General features: G+C 54.6%; 1 long non-coding RNA gene across 1 annotated transcript in view; it reads left to right on the top strand.

The window, feature by feature from the left end:
- The window catches only part of LOC146007646 (uncharacterized), a 43,029-nt gene that overhangs the window by 17,593 nt on the left and 8,081 nt on the right, over window positions 1-17,355 (top strand). Inside the window, exon 3 of the long non-coding RNA XR_014444369.1 lies at window positions 16,479-16,620. This is a non-coding gene — a long non-coding RNA (uncharacterized LOC146007646). The remainder of the gene's footprint in view (window positions 1-16,478; window positions 16,621-17,355) is intronic.

The following is a 17,355-nucleotide window of genomic DNA, read 5'->3' as shown; positions in this document are numbered from 1 at the left end:
TCATGGGTACAGAGGGGTGACTGGGCATTAGGGTGTGCTATACATGGGACAGAGGGGTGACTGGGCATTAGGGTGTGCTATACATGGGGACAGAGGGGTGACTGGGCATTAGGGTGTGCTATACATGGGGACAGAGCGGTGACTGGGAATTAGGGTGTGCTATACATGGGGACAGAGCGGTGACTGGGCATTAGGGTGTGCTATACATGTGGACAGAGGGGTGACTGGGCATTAGGGTGTGCTATACATGGGGACAGAGGGATGACTGGGCATTAGGGTGTGCTGTACATGGGGCAGAGCGGTGACTGGGCATTAGGGTGTGCTATACATGGGGACAGAGGGATGACTGGTCATTAGGGTGTTCTGTACATGGGGCAGAGCGGTGACTGGGCATTAGGGTGTGCTATACATGGGGACTGAGGGGTGACTGGGCATTAGGGTGTGCTATACATGGGAACAGAGGGGTGACTGGGCATTAGGGTGTGCTATACATGGGGACAGGGGAGTGACTGGGCATTAGGGTGTGCTATACATGGGGACAGAGGGGTGACTGGGCATTACGGTGTGCTATACATGGGGACAGAGGGGTGACTGGGCATTAGGGTGTGCTATACATGGGGACAGAGGGGTGAATGGGCATTAGGGTGTGCTATACATGGGGACAGAGCGGTGACTGGGCATTAGGGTGTGCTACACATGGGGACAGAGGGGTGACTGGGCATTAGGGTGTGCTATACATGGGGACAGAGGGGTGACTGGGCATTAGGGTGTGCTATACATGGGGACAGAGGGGTGACTGGGCATTAGGGTGTGCTATACATGGGGACAGAGGGGTGACTGGGCATTAGGGTGTGCTATACATGGGGATAGAGCGGTGACTGGGCATTAGGGTGTGCTATACATGTGGACAGAGGGGAGACTGGGCATTAGGGTGTGCTATACATGGGGACAGAGGGATGACTGGGCATTAGGGTGTGCTGTACATGGGGCAGAGCGGTGACTGGGCATTAGGGTGTGCTATACATGGGGACAGAGGGGTGACTGGGCATTAGGGTGTGCTATACATGGGAACAGAGGGGTGACTGGGCATTAGGGTGTGCTATACATGGGGACAGAGGGGTGACTTGGCATTAGGGTGTGCTATACATGGGGACAGAGGGGTGAATGGGCATTAGGGTGTGCTGTACATGGGGACAGAGTAGTGACTGGGCATTAGGGTGTGCTATACATGGGGATAGAGTGGTGACTGGGCATTAGGATGTGCTGTACAAGGTGACAGAGGTGTGACTGGGCATTAGGGTGTGCTATACATGGGGACAGAGGGGTGACTGGGCATTAGGGTGTGCTATACATGGGTACAGAGGGGTGACTGGGCATTAGGGTGTGCTATACATGGGGACAGAGGGGTGACTGGGCATTAGGGTGTGCTATACATTGGGACAGAGGGGTGACTGCGCATTAGGGTGTGCTATACGTGGGGACAGAGGGGTGACTGGGCATTAGGGTGTGCTATACGTGGGGACAGAGGGTGACTGGGCATTAAGGTGTGCTATACGTGGGGACAGAGGGGTGACTGGGCATTAGGGTGTGCTATACGTGGGGACAGAGGGGTGACTGGGCATTAAGGTGTGCTATACGTGGGGACAGAGGGGTGACTGGGCATTAGGGTGTGCTATACGTGGGTACAGAGGGGTGACTGGGCATTAGGGTGTGCTATACGTGGGGACAGAGGGGTGACTGGGCATTAGGGTGTGCTATACATGGGGACAGAGGGGTGACTGGGCATTAGGGTTTGCTATACATGGGGAAAGAGGGGTGACTGGGCATTAGGGTGTGCTATACATGGGGACAGAGGGGTGACTGGGCATTAAGGTGCGCTATACATGGGGACAGAGGGGTGACTGGGCATTAGGGTGCGCTATACATGGGGACAGAAGGGTGACTGGGCATTAGGGTGTGCTGTACAAGGTGACAGAGGGGTGACTGGGCATTAGGGTGTGCTATACATGGGGAAAGAGGGTTGACTGGGCATTAGGGTGTGCTATACATGGGGACAGAGGAGTGACTTGGCATTAGGTTGTGCTATACATGGGGACAGTGGGTGACTGGGCATTAGGGTGTGCTATACATGGGGACAGAGGGGTGACTTGGCATTAGGGTGTGCTATACATGGGGACAGAGGGGTGACTGGGCATTAGGGTGTGCTATACATGGGGACAGAGGGGTGACTGGGCATTAGGGTGTGCTATACATGGGGACACAGGGGTGACTGGGCATTAGGGTGTGCTATACATGGGGACAGAGGGGTGACTGGGCATTAGGGTTTGCTATACATGGGGACAAAGGGGTGACTGGGCATTAGGGTGTGCTATACATGGGGACAGAGGGGTGACTGGGCATTAGGGTCTTCTGTACATGGGGACAGAGCGGTGACTGGGCATTATGGTGTGCTGTACATGGGGACAGAGGGGTGACTGGGCATTAGGGTGTGCTGTACATAGGGACATAGGGGTGAATGGGCATTAGGGTGTGCTATACATGGGGACAGAGGGGTGACTGGGCATTAGGGTGTGCTATACATGGGACAGAGGGGTGACTGGGCATTAGGGTGTGCTACACATGGGGACAGAGGGGTGACTGGGCATTAGGGTGTGCTATACATGGGGACAGAGGGGTGACTGGGCATTCGGGTGTGCAATACATGGGGACAGAGGGGTGAATGGGCATTAGGGTGTGCTATACATGGGGACAGAGGGGTGACTGGGCATTAGGGTGTGCTATACATGGGGACAGAGGGGTGACTGGGCATTAGGGTGTGCTATACATGGGGACAGAGGGGTGACTGGGCATTAGGATGTGCTGTACAAGGTGACAGAGGTGTGACTGGGCATTAGGGTGTGCTATACATGGGGACAGAGGGGTGACTGGGCATTAGGGTGTGCTATACATGGGTACAGAGGGGTGACTGGGCATTAGGGTGTGCTATACATGGGGACAGAGGGGTGACTGGGCATTAGGGTGTGCTATACATGGGGACAGAGGGGTGACTGGGCATTAGGGTGTGCTATACATGGGGACAGAGCGGTGACTGGGAATTAGGGTGTGCTATACATGGGGACAGAGCGGTGACTGGGCATTAGGGTGTGCTATACATGTGGACAGAGGGGTGACTGGGCATTAGGGTGTGCTATACATGGGGACAGAGGGATGACTGGGCATTAGGGTGTGCTGTACATGGGGCAGAGCGGTGACTGGGCATTAGGGTGTGCTATACATGGGGACAGAGGGATGACTGGTCATTAGGGTGTTCTGTACATGGGGCAGAGCGGTGACTGGGCATTAGGGTGTGCTATACATGGGGACTGAGGGGTGACTGGGCATTAGGGTGTGCTATACATGGGAACAGAGGGGTGACTGGGCATTAGGGTGTGCTATACATGGGGACAGGGGAGTGACTGGGCATTAGGGTGTGCTATACATGGGGACAGAGGGGTGACTGGGCATTACGGTGTGCTATACATGGGGACAGAGGGGTGACTGGGCATTAGGGTGTGCTATACATGGGGACAGAGGGGTGAATGGGCATTAGGGTGTGCTATACATGGGGACAGAGCGGTGACTGGGCATTAGGGTGTGCTACACATGGGGACAGAGGGGTGACTGGGCATTAGGGTGTGCTATACATGGGGACAGAGGGGTGACTGGGCATTAGGGTGTGCTATACATGGGGACAGAGGGGTGACTGGGCATTAGGGTGTGCTATACATGGGGACAGAGGGGTGACTGGGCATTAGGGTGTGCTATACATGGGGATAGAGCGGTGACTGGGCATTAGGGTGTGCTATACATGTGGACAGAGGGGAGACTGGGCATTAGGGTGTGCTATACATGGGGACAGAGGGATGACTGGGCATTAGGGTGTGCTGTACATGGGGCAGAGCGGTGACTGGGCATTAGGGTGTGCTATACATGGGGACAGAGGGGTGACTGGGCATTAGGGTGTGCTATACATGGGAACAGAGGGGTGACTGGGCATTAGGGTGTGCTATACATGGGGACAGAGGGGTGACTTGGCATTAGGGTGTGCTATACATGGGGACAGAGGGGTGAATGGGCATTAGGGTGTGCTGTACATGGGGACAGAGTAGTGACTGGGCATTAGGGTGTGCTATACATGGGGATAGAGTGGTGACTGGGCATTAGGATGTGCTGTACAAGGTGACAGAGGTGTGACTGGGCATTAGGGTGTGCTATACATGGGGACAGAGGGGTGACTGGGCATTAGGGTGTGCTATACATGGGTACAGAGGGGTGACTGGGCATTAGGGTGTGCTATACATGGGGACAGAGGGGTGACTGGGCATTAGGGTGTGCTATACATTGGGACAGAGGGGTGACTGCGCATTAGGGTGTGCTATACGTGGGGACAGAGGGGTGACTGGGCATTAGGGTGTGCTATACGTGGGGACAGAGGGGTGACTGGGCATTAAGGTGTGCTATACGTGGGGACAGAGGGGTGACTGGGCATTAGGGTGTGCTATACGTGGGGACAGAGGGGTGACTGGGCATTAAGGTGTGCTATACGTGGGGACAGAGGGGTGACTGGGCATTAGGGTGTGCTATACGTGGGTACAGAGGGGTGACTGGGCATTAGGGTGTGCTATACGTGGGGACAGAGGGGTGACTGGGCATTAGGGTGTGCTATACATGGGGACAGAGGGGTGACTGGGCATTAGGGTTTGCTATACATGGGGAAAGAGGGGTGACTGGGCATTAGGGTGTGCTATACATGGGGACAGAGGGGTGACTGGGCATTAAGGTGCGCTATACATGGGGACAGAGGGGTGACTGGGCATTAGGGTGCGCTATACATGGGGACAGAAGGGTGACTGGGCATTAGGGTGTGCTGTACAAGGTGACAGAGGGGTGACTGGGCATTAGGGTGTGCTATACATGGGGAAAGAGGGTTGACTGGGCATTAGGGTGTGCTATACATGGGGACAGAGGAGTGACTTGGCATTAGGTTGTGCTATACATGGGGACAGTGGGTGACTGGGCATTAGGGTGTGCTATACATGGGGACAGAGGGGTGACTTGGCATTAGGGTGTGCTATACATGGGGACAGAGGGGTGACTGGGCATTAGGGTGTGCTATACATGGGGACAGAGGGGTGACTGGGCATTAGGGTGTGCTATACATGGGGACACAGGGGTGACTGGGCATTAGGGTGTGCTATACATGGGGACAGAGGGGTGACTGGGCATTAGGGTTTGCTATACATGGGGACAAAGGGGTGACTGGGCATTAGGGTGTGCTATACATGGGGACAGAGGGGTGACTGGGCATTAGGGTCTTCTGTACATGGGGACAGAGCGGTGACTGGGCATTATGGTGTGCTGTACATGGGGACAGAGGGGTGACTGGGCATTAGGGTGTGCTGTACATAGGGACATAGGGGTGAATGGGCATTAGGGTGTGCTATACATGGGGACAGAGGGGTGACTGGGCATTAGGGTGTGCTATACATGGGACAGAGGGGTGACTGGGCATTAGGGTGTGCTACACATGGGGACAGAGGGGTGACTGGGCATTAGGGTGTGCTATACATGGGGACAGAGGGGTGACTGGGCATTCGGGTGTGCAATACATGGGGACAGAGGGGTGAATGGGCATTAGGGTGTGCTATACATGGGGACAGAGGGGTGACTGGGCATTAGGGTGTGCTATACATGGGGACAGAGGGGTGACTGGGCATTAGGGTGTGCTATACATTGGGGACAGAGGGGTGACTGGGCATTAGGTTCTTCTGTACATGGGGACAGAGCGGTGACTGGGCATTAGGGTGTGCTGTACATGGGGACAGAGGGGTGACTGGGCATTAGGGTGTGCTGTACATGGGGACAGAGGGGTGACTGGGCATTAGGGTGTGCTGTACATGTGGAAATAGGGGTGAATGGGCATTAGGGTGTGCTATACATGGGGACAGAGGGGTGACTGGGCATTAGGGTGTGCTATACATGGGACAGAGGGGTGACTGGGCATTAGGGTGTGCTATACATGGGGACAGAGGGATGACTGGGCATTAAGGTGTGCTATACATGGGGACAGAGGGGCGACTGGGCATTAGGGTGTGCAATACATGGGGACAGAGGGGTGACTGGGCATTAGGGTGTGCTATACATGGGAACAGGGCGGTGACTGGGCATTAGGGTGTGCTAAACATGGGGACAGAGGGGTGACTGGGCATTAGGGTGTGCTAAACATGGGGACAGAGGGGTGACTGGGCATTAGGATGTGCTATACATGGGGACAGAGGGGTGACTGGGCATTACGGTGTGCTGTACATGGGGACAGAGGGGTGACTGGGCATTAAGTTGTGCTATACATGGGGACAGAGGGGTGACTGGGCATTAGGGTGTGGTATACATGGGGACAGAGGGGTGACTGGGCATTAGGGTGTGGTATACATGGGGACAGAGGGGTGACTGGGCATTCAGGTGTGTGCTGTACAAGGTGACTGAGGGGTGACTGGGCATTAGGGTGTGCTATACATGGGTACATTGGGGTGACTGGGCATTAGGGTGTGCTGTACAAGGTGACAGAGGGGTGACTGGGCATTAGGGTGTGCTATACATGGGGACAGAGCGGTGACTGGGCATCAGGGTGTGCTATACATGGGGACAGAGGGGTGAATGGCATTAGGGTGTGCTGTAGATGGGGACAGAGGGGTGACTGGGCATTAGGGTGTGCTGTACATGGGGACAGAGGGGTGACTGGGCATTAGGGTGTGCTGTACATGGGGACAGCGGGGTGACTGGGCATTAGGGTGTGATGTACATGGGGACAGAGGGGTGACTGGGCATTAGGGTGTGCTGAACAATGTGACAGAGGGGTGACTGGGCATTAGGGTGTGCTTTACATGGGGACAGAGCGGTGACTGGGCATCAGGGTGTGCTATACATGGGGACAGAGGGGTGAATGGGTATTAGGGTGTGCTGTAGATGGGGACAGAGGGGTGACTGGGCATTAGGGTGTGCTATACATGGGGACAGAGGGGTGAATGGGTATTAGGGTGTGCTGTACATGGGGACAGCGGGGTGACTGGGCATTAGGGTGTGATGTACATGGGGACAGAGGGGTGACTGGGCATAAGGGTGTGCTGAACAATGTGACAGAGGGGTGACTGGGCATTAGGGTGTGCTGTACAAGGTGACAGAGGGGTGACTGCCATTAGGGTGTGCTATACGTGGGGACAGAGTTGTGACTGGCATTAGGGTGTGCTATACATGGGGACAGAGGGGTGACAGGGCATTAGGGTGTGCTGTACAAGGTGACAGAGGGGTGACTCGGCATTAGGGTGTGCAATACATGGGGACAGAGGGGTGACAGGGCATTAGGGTGTGCTGTACAAGGTGACAGAGGGGTGACTCGGCATTAGGGTGTGCAATACATGGGGACAGAGGGGTGACAGGGCATTAGGGTGTGCTGTACAAGGTGACAGAGGGGTGACTGGGCATTAGGGTGTGCTGTACATGGGGACAGAGGGGTGACTGGGCATTAGGGTGTGCTATACATGGGGACAGAGGGGTGACTGGGCATTAGGGTGTGCTGTACATGGGGACAGAGGGGTGACTGGGCATTAGGGTGTGCTGTACAAGGTGACAGAGGGGTGACTGGGCATTAGGGTGTGCTATACTTGGGGACAGAGGGGTGACTGGGCATTAGGGTGTGCTATAGATGGGGACAGAGGGGTGACTGGGCATCAGGGTGTGCTGTACATGGGGACAGAGGGGTGACTGGGCATTAGAGTGTGCTGTACATGGGGACAGAGGGGTGACTGGGCATTAGGGTGTGCTGTACATGGGGACAGAGGGGTGACTGGGCATTAGGGTGTGCTATACATGGGGATAGAGTGGTGACTGGGCATTAGGATGTGCTGTACAAGGTGACAGAGGTGTGACTGGGCATTAGGGTGTGCTATACATGGGGACAGAGGGGTGACTGGGCATTAGGGTGTGCTATACATGGGTACAGAGGGGTGACTGGGCATTAGGGTGTGCTATACATGGGGACAGAGGGGTGACTGGGCATTAGGGTGTGCTATACATGGGGACAGAGGGGTGACTGGGCATTAGGGTGTGCTATACATGGGGACAGAGCGGTGACTGGGCATTAGGGTGTGCTATACATGGGGACAGAGCGGTGACTGGGCATTAGGGTGTGCTATACATGTGGACAGAGGGGTGACTGGGCATTAGGGTGTGCTATACATGGGGACAGAGGGATGACTGGGCATTAGGGTGTGCTGTACATGGGGCAGAGCGGTGACTGGGCATTAGGGTGTGCTATACATGGGGACAGAGGGATGACTGGTCATTAGGGTGTTCTGTACATGGGGCAGAGCGGTGACTGGGCATTAGGGTGTGCTATACATGGGGACTGAGGGGTGACTGGGCATTAGGGTGTGCTATACATGGGAACAGAGGGGTGACTGGGCATTAGGGTGTGCTATACATGGGGACAGGGGAGTGACTGGGCATTAGGGTGTGCTATACATGGGGACAGAGGGGTGACTGGGCATTAGGGTGTGCTATACATGGGGACAGAGGGGTGACTGGGCATTAGGGTGTGCTATACATGGGGACAGAGGGGTGAATGGGCATTAGGGTGTGCTATACATGGGGACAGAGCGGTGACTGGGCATTAGGGTGTGCTACACATGGGGACAGAGGGGTGACTGGGCATTAGGGTGTGCTATACATGGGGACAGAGGGGTGACTGGGCATTAGGGTGTGCTATACATGGGGACAGAGGGGTGACTGGGCATTAGGGTGTGCTATACATGGGGACAGAGGGGTGACTGGGCATTAGGGTATGCTATACATGGGGATAGAGCGGTGACTGGGCATTAGGGTGTGCTATACATGTGGACAGAGGGGAGACTGGGCATTAGGGTGTGCTATACATGGGGACAGAGGGATGACTGGGCATTAGGGTGTGCTGTACATGGGGCAGAGCGGTGACTGGGCATTAGGGTGTGCTATACATGGGGACAGAGGGGTGACTGGGCATTAGGGTGTGCTATACATGGGAACAGAGGGGTGACTGGGCATTAGGGTGTGCTATACATGGGGACAGAGGGGTGACTTGGCATTAGGGTGTGCTATACATGGGGACAGAGGGGTGAATGGGCATTAGGGTGTGCTGTACATGGGGACAGAGTAGTGACTGGGCATTAGGGTGTGCTATACATGGGGATAGAGTGGTGACTGGGCATTAGGATGTGCTGTACAAGGTGACAGAGGTGTGACTGGGCATTAGGGTGTGCTATACATGGGGACAGAGGGGTGACTGGGCATTAGGGTGTGCTATACATGGGTACAGAGGGGTGACTGGGCATTAGGGTGTGCTATACATGGGGACAGAGGGGTGACTGGGCATTAGGGTGTGCTATACATTGGGACAGAGGGGTGACTGCGCATTAGGGTGTGCTATACGTGGGGACAGAGGGGTGACTGGGCATTAGGGTGTGCTATACGTGGGGACAGAGGGGTGACTGGGCATTAAGGTGTGCTATACGTGGGGACAGAGGGGTGACTGGGCATTAGGGTGTGCTATACGTGGGGACAGAGGGGTGACTGGGCATTAAGGTGTGCTATACGTGGGGACAGAGGGGTGACTGGGCATTAGGGTGTGCTATACGTGGGTACAGAGGGGTGACTGGGCATTAGGGTGTGCTATACGTGGGGACAGAGGGGTGACAGGGCATTAGGGTGTGCTATACATGGGGACAGAGGGGTGACTGGGCATTAGGGTTTGCTATACATGGGGACAGAGGGGTGACTGGGCATTAGGGTGTGCTATACATGGGGACAGAGGGGTGACTGGGCATTAAGGTGCGCTATACATGGGGACAGAGGGGTGACTGGGCATTAGGGTGCGCTATACATGGGGACAGAAGGGTGACTGGGCATTAGGGTGTGCTGTACAAGGTGACAGAGGGGTGACTGGGCATTAGGGTGTGCTATACATGGGGAAAGAGGGTTGACTGGGCATTAGGGTGTGCTATACATGGGGACAGAGGAGTGACTTGGCATTAGGTTGTGCTATACATGGGGACAGTGGGTGACTGGGCATTAGGGTGTGCTATACATGGGGACAGAGGGGTCACTTGGCATTAGGGTGTGCTATACATGGGGACAGAGGGGTGACTGGGCATTAGGGTGTGCTATACATGGGGACAGAGGGGTGACTGGGCATTAGGGTGTGCTATACATGGGGACACAGGGGTGACTGGGCATTAGGGTGTGCTATACATGGGGACAGAGGGGTGACTGGGCATTAGGGTTTGCTATACATGGGGACAGAGGGGTGACTGGGCATTAGGGTGTGCTATACATGGGGACAGAGGGGTGACTGGGCATTAGGGTCTTCTGTACATGGGGACAGAGCGGTGACTAGGCATTATGGTGTGCTGTACATGGGGACAGAGGGGTGACTGGGCATTAGGGTGTGCTGTACATAGGGACATAGGGGTGAATGGGCATTAGGGTGTGCTATACATGGGGACAGAGGGGTGACTGGGCATTAGGGTGTGCTATACATGGGACAGAGGGGTGACTGGGCATTAGGGTGTGCTACACATGGGGACAGAGGGGTGACTGGGCATTAGGGTGTGCTATACATGGGGACAGAGGGGTGACTGGGCATTCGGGTGTGCAATACATGGGGACAGAGGGGTGAATGGGCATTAGGGTGTGCTATACATGGGGACAGAGGGGTGACTGGGCATTAGGGTGTGCTATACATGGGGACAGAGGGGTGACTGGGCATTAGGGTGTGCTATACATGGGGACAGAGGGGTGACTGGGCATTAGGTTCTTCTGTACATGGGGACAGAGCGGTGACTGGGCATTAGGGTGTGCTGTACATGGGGACAGAGGGGTGACTGGGCATTAGGGTGTGCTGTACATGGGGACAGAGGGGTGACTGGGCATTAGGGTGTGCTGTACATGTGGACATAGGGGTGAATGGGCATTAGGGTGTGCTATACATGGGGACAGAGGGGTGACTGGGCATTAGGGTGTGCTATACATGGGACAGAGGGGTGACTGGGCATTAGGGTGTGCTATACATGGGGACAGAGGGATGACTGGGCATTAAGGTGTGCTATACATGGGGACAGAGGGGCGACTGGGCATTAGGGTGTGCAATACATGGGGACAGAGGGGTGACTGGGCATTAGGGTGTGCTATACATGGGAACAGGGCGGTGACTGGGCATTAGGGTGTGCTAAACATGGGGACAGAGGGGTGACTGGGCATTAGGGTGTGCTAAACATGGGGACAGAGGGGTGACTGGGCATTAAGATGTGCTATACATGGGGACAGAGGGGTGACTGGGCATTACGGTGTGCTGTACATGGGGACAGAGGGGTGACTGGGCATTAAGTTGTGCTATACATGGGGACAGAGGGGTGACTGGGCATTAGGGTGTGGTATACATGGGGACAGAGGGGTGACTGGGCATTAGGGTGTGCTGTAGATGGGGACAGAGTTGTGACTGGGCATTAGGGTGTGCTGTACATGGGGACAGAGGGGTGACTGGGCATTAGGGTGTGCTGTACATGGGGACAGCGGGGTGACTGGGCATTAGGGTGTGATGTACATGGGGACAGAGGGGTGACTGGGCATTAGGGTGTGCTGAACAATGTGACAGAGGGGTGACTGGGCATTAGGGTGTGCTTTACATGGGGACAGAGCGGTGACTGGGCATCAGGGTGTGCTATACATGGGGACAGAGGGGTGAATGGGTATTAGGGTGTGCTGTAGATGGGGACAGAGGGGTGACTGGGCATTAGGGTGTGCTGTACATGGGGACAGAGGGGTGACTGGGAATTAGGGTGTGCTGTACATGGGGACAGCGGGGTGACTGGGCATTAGGGTGTGATGTACATGGGGACAGAGGGGTGACTGGGCATAAGGGTGTGCTGAACAATGTGACAGAGGGGTGACTGGGCATTAGGGTGTGCTGTACAAGGTGACAGAGGGGTGACTGCCATTAGGGTGTGCTATACGTGGGGACAGAGTTGTGACTGGCATTAGGGTGTGCTATACATGGGGACAGAGGGGTGACAGGGCATTAGTGTGTGCTGTACAAGGTGACAGAGGGGTGACTCGGCATTAGGGTGTGCTATACATGGGGACAGAGGAATGACAGGGCATTAGGGTGTGCTGTACAAGGTGACAGAGGGGTGACTGGGCATTAGGGTGTGCTGTACATGGGGACAGAGGGGTGACTGGGCATTAGGGTGTGCTATACATGGGGACAGAGGGGTGACTGGGCATTAGGGTGTGCTGTACATGGGGACAGAGGGGTGACTGGGCATTAGGGTGTGCTGTACAAGGTGACAGAGGGGTGACTGGGCATTAGGGTGTGCTATACTTGGGGACAGAGGGGTGACTGGGCATTAGGGTGTGCTATAGATGGGGACAGAGGGGTGACTGGGCATCAGGGTGTGCTGTACATGGGGACAGAGGGGTGACTGGGCATTAGAGTGTGCTATAGATGGGGACAGAGGGGTGACTGGGCATTAGGGTGTGCTATACATGGGGACAGAGGGGTGACTGGGCATCAGGGTGTGCTGTACATGGGGACAGAGGGGTGACTGGGCATTAGAGTGTGCTGTACATGGGGACAGAGGGGTGACTGGGCATTAGGGTGTGTGTTACATGGGGACAGAGGGGTGACTGGGCATTAGGGTGTGCTATACATGGGGGCAGATGTGTAATTGGGCATTAGGGTGTGCTATACATGGGGACAGAGGGGTGCCAGGGCATTAGGGTGTGCTGTACAAGGTGACAGAGGGGTGACTGGGCATTAGGGTGTGCGTTGTGTTGTGTGTGCCCATCACCCAGTGACCCGGCGCGTGAGACCCGGCAGCAGCAGCCTCTCTGACACAGCTGCAAGGAGCACACAATTACGGGGCAGATGATGAGTGAGAGCCGGGTGTGAGCGGCTGCGCCCCAATCCCGTCTGCCTGCAGCAGCCCCTGCTCCCCTCCTCCCGGGGCCGCCGGCATGCCCCCTGCCCCCCTGTGCCTGCTCTGCTCGGGCCTCCTGGTTCTCCTCCTGCACCTCGCCCGCTGCTTCTCCCCGCCAGTCTGCCTGCTGAAGACGGTCACCGCGTCCACGCTACCCGCGCTCAGGGAGCAGGAGCCACTGTGTCCTCCGTGCATCCCGGAGCGGGGGATTCTCGGCTTCCCCTACACGTCCAAAGTGAGGCGCACAGGAGCATGCCCGCGAGGGACGACCTGCACAACACCGAGTGGCCCTACCACACACACTGGGTGAGGGACCAGGGAGATGGGGGGCTTGCACGCTGGAGAACAATGGGAAGGGACAAGTGATGAGGGGGGAGTGGATTCAGGACGCGATCGCGGAAGTGGTCGCGTCCTGTGTACACACGCAGTGAGACATGCAGATATTCTAAGCAATCTTACTAGATTGCGTCTGCATGCACTGACTTACTAATCAGGCGATCCCGGTGTGCGGGACCGCGCATCGGGATCGCCAGGAGCATACACACGGTGAGATTTGTGCTTAGTTTCTAAGCAATCTAGTAAGATTGCTTAGAAAATAGCACAAAATGCTCCGTGTGTGCACCAGTCTCATCAGGCTTGCAGATGCAGGTTGGCTTGCGAGACCAAAGAAACTTTGCCTTGCAGCTTAAATGTATATAAAATATAACATCAGTTCTGGCCTCCGTCCTCCCCAAGTTGCCAGCCAAACCCTCGCCATTGATGTTATATTTTATATACATTTTCAGTAGATGCCTGATTCAGTTTGGATTGCACATGATAAGCTTGTGCAATCCTTAAGCAATGCAAATGCAGGAGGAGGTGCATTCCACCCCCTACCTCCATTCTCTACACCGCAAGCTCCCCTGCAGTAAATATGGCAGAGGTGTTTGTTGTTCTGCGATGTGATCGCATGTGCAGAATGTAAACATTGCGCATAATGGGCCTTATTCAGATTTCATCGGTACTGCGCGCATTCGCACGCAGTACCGATGTTGGGCGTCTGCGCATGCGCAGACGTGTTTCTGCGCATGTGCAGGCTCATGGTGCGTGCACCCACGGCAACCTTTTGGGTCGCCGGGTGCACGCACCCATGGCAGCGAGGGGGGGGCAGAGATGGGCGGGGAGCGCCGGGCTGCCCCATTACCATATGGGAACGCCCAGCGTTCCATGGGCGTTTCCATGAGAACGCTGGGCGTTCTCATGGTAATGAGGAGGTGACGCGGGTGTGTGGGCCGGGTAGCTGACATCACCGGATGTCAGCTGGCCGCCCATATCCACGCCAGCGTGCACGCATATATATGCAACTGAAAAGTCACTTATATATGCGTGCACGCTAAACATCATTCGATGGTCACCGACCATCGAATGATGTGGGCGGACACCCCAGCAAAGCGAATGGATGTTTATGCAAAACATCCATTCGCTGCTGTGCGGGCGAAGCCACACTTTGCTGGGGCGGCGGAGGGGCATGCGTTCGCCGGGCGGGGTTTGGTGGATTCGCAATGTGGGTTGGATCGTACTTACCCAATCAGGAAGAGAGTTGATGTTCCGGTCTCTCGGTCTCCAGTACTTGATGGGCGTTGGAGAACATACCGTAGTTGTTAGTTGAGGGGCGATGTTCTGCCACCTTGTGTAATTCGGGCTGACGGAGGAGCCAGGTGTTCTTCTGGAAGCTGGAAGTTGTTATGTGGCTACTGATGGAGGTATCGGCTGCTCCTGTGTGAGATGATGTTATACCTCCTGCACCTGGGGAAGTGATGTTACCTTCACTGTGGTGGCTGCAGGGAGAAGCTGGGAGTGAATGGGTCCTGCAGATGTTCTAACTTCTCCCAATCGATTCCCGTGAAGAATGGATGTTCTCTGATGTTGCCGTTCTCACCCAGACGCATCTCAGGGTCACCACACAGGAGCTGGAAAGAGGAGCAGGAGTGTAACTAAGGGGGTTATTCTGCTTGGTGCGTGGGACCGTACACGGTCGGTTCAGGTTTTTTTTGCATCTGCGCATACGTAGCTTTCGCTATGCGCATGTGCGGTGACCTCACACCGCTCACGAACGGGTCTCTCCGTGCGAAAAAACCTGTCCGCAAGAGTACGGTCATTGTGGGCGGCATGTGGGCGTTTTTATGGGAGCGGCCGGAGTAATGAGGAAAACTGGGCGTAAACATGGGCGTACAGGGGGGTGTGCACACAAAATGCACGGTGCCACAACCGTCTCGATCGGCGAATGCACCGTGAATTTTGGACCAAAAACAGGTGGACGCCAAAGAGTGCTCCTGACCACTCTTAGAGCTACCGCATGAGAGCGGACGCCTGGGTCTGCTAATTAATGCCGAATACAAGTAAATTACATACACCTGAATGCAATAAGCAATGCTGCAATAACCATCTCACCCATTCAGAAAGTGTTTTTGTATACTTTAAAAAGCAGGACACTCAATTCACAGAAGTCGACGTGTGTCAACTTTTTTACTGTAACACAAACATACCAGTTTTTTATTAGGAAAAAGACACAAACCACATCTAAGAGCAACAATGATGTTTTTGGACTCAATTTCTACTTGCACTGTGGCGTACGTTCAGATATACGGAAGGTGACGGTGTGAAAACAGACGAGACCCGTCCGTAAACGGTGGCGTACGCTCTGATGTACGCCAGGTGTCGGTGGCTAAGAGGGAGATCCGTCCGTGCACGGTGGCGTATGCTCAAGTGTACGCCACTCCCCATTGTGACCATCCGTGTGTGGCTGTTCTGTGGGCGGACTTACGCTCACCGTGAGCGTACAGGAAACGTACGGTGTGACGGACCGTACGCACGTTTCACCGATCCGATTAGAATAAGGCCCTAAGTTTCTGTTTATCTGCAGTCTGATTTCTTACAGTACATATTTAGGAGACATGATTTTAGCATCAAAGAAAAGAAGCATTATACTGTATTGCCCTAATCAGAGGATGTGTGTCTATGTAGTTTAGTATTCTTTCCCCTAACCTCTAGCAGGTTACTGCTTATCATGGTACCATTGGGGGTCATTCACTGGACTTGATTTGCTTATATTTGAATAGAAACAGGGAAAATGCCGGTGCTGTATAACGTGACCAGTAGTGTATGTCAGTGGTACAGTGACTCCTGCAGCAGGCATTGATCTGGCTTGGAGTTTCCTTCACTTATTTGTGTGTGTCAGGGAGCCAGTAATTTAATCTGACGTATGTAACTACGTATAGCTTCCCCATGTACAGCTACATGACCGCTCGTAGAACAACTACATGGCTGATACTAGAGAATGGGGGTTCTGTATAAATAACAGACGCTGACACATTGTTCATGGCCTCTTTGTTACCTAGTGCTGAATGCTAAGTATGTTCTCACACTCACCTCTTCAATGATGTTTCTTGTATTCAGGCACAGATGACAGCCCGCCAAAGCCGAGATGCGTCACTCCTCGGGGGATTTTCCTGTTGACATCTGGAATAGCACCACACCGAAGGAGTACCAATCCACTCCCGCATTATATCGGTCTCCCATGATGATCTGTCATTAAAAGGTAAGAAGTTCACTACATTACACTTCATAAACAGGACAGCAGATCTGGGCACAATACGCCTGCCATCAGATGTTACACTGACAAATAATTCCATACATGTGAGATGAATGAGAAATCAGATCATGTTTATCATATATAGGCATACTGGGCACACAGTTCCCAGGACAGACATGCTGGGCACACAGTTCCCTGGACCGACATGCTGGGCACACAGTTCCCAGGACCGACACTGGGCACACCATTACCAGGTTAGACATGCTGGGAACACCATTACCAGGTCAGACATGCTGGGAACACCATTACCAGGTCAGACACGCTCGGCACACCATTACCAGGTCAGACACGCTGGGCACACCATTACCAGGTCAGACACGCTGGGCGCACCATTACCAGGTCAGACACGCTGGGAACACCATTACCAGGTCAGACACGCTGGGAACACCATTACCAGGTCAGACATGCTGGGAACACCATTACCAGGTCAGACATGCTGGGAACACCATTACCAGGTCAGACATGCTGGGAACACCATTACCAGGTCAGACATGCTGGGAACACCATTACCAGGTCAGACACGCTGGGAGCACCATTACCGGGACAGACACGCTGGGAACACCATTACCAGGTCAGACACGCTGGGAGCACCATTACCGGGACAGACATGCTGGGTACACCATTACCGTGACAGACACACTGGGAACACCATTACCGGGACAGACACGCTGGGCACACCAT

Source organism: Crinia signifera, chromosome 6 (genome assembly GCF_055691185.1).
Source record: "Crinia signifera chromosome 6, ASM5569118v1, whole genome shotgun sequence".
Taxonomy (NCBI): domain Eukaryota; kingdom Metazoa; phylum Chordata; class Amphibia; order Anura; family Myobatrachidae; genus Crinia; species Crinia signifera.
This window is presented reverse-complemented; position numbering and strand designations above follow the sequence as displayed.